The sequence below is a fragment of the Anomalospiza imberbis genome, chromosome 19 (genome assembly GCF_031753505.1).
Source record: "Anomalospiza imberbis isolate Cuckoo-Finch-1a 21T00152 chromosome 19, ASM3175350v1, whole genome shotgun sequence".
Lineage (NCBI taxonomy): Eukaryota > Metazoa > Chordata > Aves > Passeriformes > Viduidae > Anomalospiza > Anomalospiza imberbis.
Genome location: NC_089699.1, coordinates 2593808 through 2599534, shown reverse-complemented (window position 1 = coordinate 2599534; position 5727 = coordinate 2593808).

Genomic DNA, 5727 nt, shown 5'->3' with positions numbered 1-5727 from the left:
ATTTGCCTTTGGCACCCAGTGTCCTGCTGACATCCATCCTCTGAGCCGAGCCAGCAGCTCTCCAGGGAAATTGCTGGCCTGTTGTGGTAAAGTGTCCCCAGCCAGGTAATAATTAGCATTGATTCCATGTGTTACAGAAGGCTGATCAATAATAATCTTTATTCAGAAACCCATTGCTTTTATAGACAGTTATGATACAGGTTGACCTAATTAGTCCTCCAACCCAAACACCATCACCATTGGCTAATTAAGAAACCACCCTTTGGTAAACAAATCTCCATAACACATTCCTCATGTTCACAATACCAGGTGCAGCAGGTTAAGATGGGAATTGTTTCTCATTCTTTTCTCTGATCTTCTCACAGCCTTTCCCAGGACGATGCCTGGGAAAGTTGTGTTTCTCTCTGTGGCCAGAGAGCTGCTGCCACACTGGCCCAGATGGCTGCTGGCATTTTCAAATAGGCAAAACTCATCCTGAAAAGCACAAAGCCCTGCACGAGGGGTGGATCCATCCTCCTGCCAGTGCTCTCCACCGGGATCATGGACACTCAGGGGCGTTCCTGGCTCAGCTGATGCACAGCCCACGTCCTCCCTCACCTGTGCATAAAACCATCTGATGTCTCTGCCAGGATGGAGATGCACAGGAACAAATCAAACATCTCCACTCTGCCTAGAACACGAGTTCATGAACTGCTGCTATCATTCAGGATCGTTCTAATTGAAACATCATGTCTTACACAATCATCCCCTTCTCCATCTCCTTTCACTCTTTCAGAAACCATTTCCTGCTTTTCCCCACTGGACACGCTGTCCTTCCTCCTGCTTTGAAGCAAATATTTTGTTGGGTTTGGCTGCTACCACAGCCACACGTTGTCTTCTGCCTGATATTTGAGCCATCTGTTGCTAAAGAGAATATTTGGGGCTGGAAGTCTAAAACCAAAAGGGTTTGAGGCGCTGAGATGAATCCGGAAGCAGCAGAGCAGGAGGAAAATCCTTCTCAGCTTCACCTGCAGAGTAATTCAAGCTGAAATACTTTAAAAAAGAAAAGCTGAGAGCTTTTCCAACAGCCTGGTCCTCCCAGGCTGCGGAGTTAATCCACCCTGCTCTCCTCCACACGTGGACATGGAATCCAAACCCCATTTCCTCTTTTGTCTCAAGTGGATGGAAAAAGGGAATTGGCCTCTGAGCCATGGAGGTGGCCAGCATCTGCCTTGCCTCATTTCTGCTGCTTGGAGTGATGCCTCAGGTTTTAGCTTTTCTATTTCTCACGTTCTGTGCTGCTTTAGTGTGTGGGTCTGGGCTTCACATGAGGGGATGCTGAGCTCTCTGCACAGAGCAGGGAGACAAAACAATTCCTTCTCCAGCTGGGCACCAAGGACAAATGATCCAAACCTCAGGCCCAAGAGCACAAACAACGTGGGCTGGAGAGAGAAAAACAAGCAGGATGGGACTGCATGGGCTGGAGCTGGAATGGGACAATGAACTCCAATGTGCCAGTGGAGCAGAACTTGTAAAAGTGAGAGCCCCCGGGAGCGCTCGTGCATTTTGGGACCATTTTGGGTTGTGCTGCCCAAGGTGGATCCATTGAGGCCTCTTAATAAATCCCTACTTCGTTCTCAAGCTCTGTCTAGTCTCTGTTCTAGGTCAGCCTTCTCAAGGCATCAGGAGAACATCTGGCTCTGCTCTGGGACAGTCACCGTGGCCAGAGGTGCTGCAGGGACAGGGGCTGTGTGCTGTAGGGGCTGGAGGTGCCCAGAGCAGGTGGCACCCCCTGCTCAGGTTGCCTTTCCTCCCAGGACACACACAAGGAGCTTTCTCCTTGCTGTCACTCCTGTCTCCTGTCGTTTTGGGTTCATTTTTCCCCTGGGTTGTTTTGAACAAAGGGTGGTTTTTGTTCAGCTGAGCTCCAAGATCTGGAGGTGCCTGCAGGGGGGTGCAGGGGGGTCTGAGAGGAGCTGCACAGGGCTGGGGGAAGTGACAGGCACCTGCACAGGACACAAAGTCACAGCCCCACCACGGGATTCCTCTGCAGGACACCAGCCCTGGGCTTGGCTTCCCAAACCTCCCCCTCCTCCCACGCCTCAGGATTCTGCCTCAGCTGCTTTGGATCTTGCATCTCTGCTTTTTGGGAAGCTCCTTGGACTTCTCAGAAGTACCACTTTTTGCTGGATTTGCTTCCTTGCACTTCAGGGGTATTGCTTAATTAGCATTTAATGCTGATTTCATTCACAGCTTTGAGGAGACCTGGAAAACCCCAAGATTCCTGTCCAGACATCAAACACCCCTTTTGTCCCCAAATCTCACCGGGTCAAACACTGTCCCCAAGCTCCCAAACCTTGAGCACACACATGCCTGTCTCTCTTGGTCCTCAACACTCAAGAAAACACCAACAGGGTGAGTTTTTCTCACCTAGCCTGGAAGGCTTGGGCTGCTCCTCGCTGTCACTCCAGGGGGACAATTTGGGACATGGCGCCTGGGGATGGGCGCTGGAGGCAGTTGCTGAATGGCCCTTTGTGTGCTTTGTCCCCTTGATGGATAAAGAGGGCATTATTAAATGAGAAATGAGAATCTCCCTGTTGGTCTGCTCGAGTTCTTGCCGGGTCCCTGCGGGGAGCAGTGGGAGCTGCCTCCCCATGCTGTGCTGGGAATCACAGAATCAGAGGATCACAGAATCACAGAGTCACAAAATCACAGAATTCACAGAATCTCAGAGTCACAAAATCACAGAATCACAGAGTCACAGAATCACAGAATTCAGAGGATCACAGGATCACAGAATCACAGAATTCACAGAATCACCAGGTTGGAAGAGACCTCCAAGATCGTTGAGTCCAGCCCAACCCCAACACCTCAACTGAACCCTGGCACCCAGTGCCACATCCAGGCTTTGTTAAACACACCCAGGGACGGTGACTGCACCACCTCCCCGGGCAGCCATTCCAGAACTTTATCACCCTTTTTATAAAACACTTTTTCCTAATATTCAACCCTTGGTGCATCTTGAGACTGTGTCCTCTGGTTCTGTCAGTTCCTGGAGAAAGAGCCCAGCCCCACCTGGCCACAGCCACCTTTCAGGAGCTGTGGAGAGTGATGAGGGAGGATGGATTCACCCCCAGGCACGGCCAGCGGGCTCTGCTCCAGCTTTATCAGCAAAGGAGGCTCCTGCTGGGCTGGGAAATGGGGAGAATAATCAGAGTTAGGGCAGTTCTGGGGCTGGTTTCGTGCTGGAGCAGGGAACGTCCCAGCAGGATCTGCCAGCCCCTCCTCTCACATGTAGAGCTCCTGCCTGGGGATGTTTCTCCTCCCTCAGCCCTTCAGCTCAAGGGGGAGAGGCAAATTCCAAAGGGAGTATTTAAGGAGTCAGTTAATTTCCAGGAAATCCTTCTCTTGTTCTTTTTTTTTTTTTTTTTTTTTTTTTTTTTTTTTTTTTTTTTTTTAATTCCAATGGAGAAGTCAAATCCTCATGAACTTTTTGAGAACTTTTGTTTGCTCCCTCTTGCCAGCTAAACTCTGCTTTGTGCTGGTGACAGAACCCCTTTCTCCCAGTGCTGGCCATGGGCCAGGACCTGGGGCTGTTCCCTGTGTGCTGGCAATGCCACCAGGTCTGTCCCCCTTCCCTCCAGGCTGAGGCAAAGCCCCAGCTCCAGCCAGCTCCTCTTTGGGGATTCTCTGGGGGTCTTTTCCCTTCTCCTCCTTGTGCATGAGGTGATGGAGCGAGCTCTGCTTGCTTCACCTTCCTCTGCAATGGAAAATGTCAAATATCAGGGGGAATAATCAGTCAGACCTGTGGGAGGGAAGGGTGGTGGTTCCTTGGAAGAAACAGCAGCACAAGCGGTGTCAGAAGGAATTCCTCTTTCCCTCTCCAGCTCCAGAGATTTCTCTCTGGGACAGGACTTGTTTGCTGGGGATTTTGGTGCTGTTTGAGTCTTTACACCACGCAAAGGGCTGCAAAGGGAGCAGGTCCCATCATTCCCATCAAGGGAAGATTTCCCAGATTTCTGTGTGCCACAGCAGGGCACAGAGAGCAGAACAGAGGGGAGCCAGTGGATTTCACAAACCCACTCAAAGCCCCACCAGCAGCAGCATCTGCAGAGGCACAAACCACAAAATGCTGAGCAAAATAAAAGATCCGACAGCAATGGATCACATAAATGGTATTTATCTCTGGAGGCTCATGGCTTGATTTCTCCACTGCTACTGATACCCCCAGAGCAGCAAATAAAACTCTTCCCTGTCAGAGAATCTCCATTTCCCGGGGCTGAGTGTGTGAACAAAGGCTCACACAAAGGTGACACAAATGTTTGGTGGCTTCACTTACCCATTTCTCAGGGGTGCAGAGTAGGAAGGGAGAGCTGTTGTGCAAGCCGGAGGGAAACAACCAGGGCGTTGCTGAAGATGTGTCCTCCAACTGCCAAAATGTGTTTTGGAGCTGAGTGTGGGACGTGCACAAGCAGTGATTGCAACACAGCCACCACTGGGACTGCGTGGAGAGAACTGAGTATTTCCTGGGAGAGTTTTAACCTTTGCAAACGAGCTGGGCACAGGGATAAAAGGAGGGAAGTCATTGAATAATTTGGGTTGGAAGGGACCATTAAAGGTCTCCCAATCCAACCCCTCTGCAGTGAGCAGGTTCACTTTTAACTAGACCAGGTTATTCCAAACCAAATCCAACCTGGCTTTGAATGTTTCCAGGGCTAGGGCAGCCACAGCTCCTCTGGGCACCCTGTGCCAGGGTCTCACATCCCTCTCAGGGAAGAATTTTTTTCCAAAATTCAATCTAAACCTGCTCTCTGTCTGCTTGAAACCATCCCCCCTTGTCCTATCACTCTATGCCTTTGTAAAAAGTCCCTCTCCAGCTCTCTTTAGCTACTGGAAGGGGCTCTTAGGAATCCCTGGAACCTTCTCTTCTCCACCTGGGTGGTTTCCAGGGAAAGGACCAACAATTACTGGCCCCAGAGTGGAGGGAGGGCAGGGCTGAGCATTTGCTGAGCCAGGTAAACATCTCCCTGCCCTCTGCAGCATCTCCATCCCCAGGGGAGGGGGCTGGAGCTGTTCCTCGGGGTCGCCAGCAATGATGACAGATGAGGATGGAACTGCAGTTTCTATAGAGACATTTATTGGAAGGCTACAAAAATGGAGTGCAAATTCCAGTAAGAACACGTTGTAGGCAGACAGTCCCAGACTGGTGGGAGAGGAACCCAGGAGGTCAGAGCGTGTCCAGATTCCCTGATGCACCCAGATCCAGAGAGATTTCATCCCCAGAGATGGATGAGGACCTTCCTTCTGCAAAGCTTTCAGTCCTTCTGCTTCACCCTGCCTGGCTTGACAAGAGCAGGCACTGTTTAATCAGCCAGCCTTTGGAAGTGCAGCTTGGAGCAGGGCTGAGAGCTCTGCAGAGTGCAGGTGAATCATCTTCTGAGGAGCCTGTTCCCCTCTCCGGGGTACACTGAGAGTGGCAGTAAATACGTGCAGTTTGGTTAATACTCAGCAATGCATAAATGAGTGTTTAACAGTCCTCCTGCTGCAGCTGTTTCCAGTCAAAAGTCCCATCCAAAGTCAGATCAAAATTATCCTTTTCCTGCTCTCGGCAGAGCTCCAGAAACACCTGGAATGGGCAAGGTAACGCTTGGGTTATTTCTCTGTGATGCTCCTCTGCAGGAGGCACAGCTGTGCAGCCCTGGCAGAGGTGCGGAGAGGCTTTTTGGGGGGAGCAGGGGAGCAGGAGCT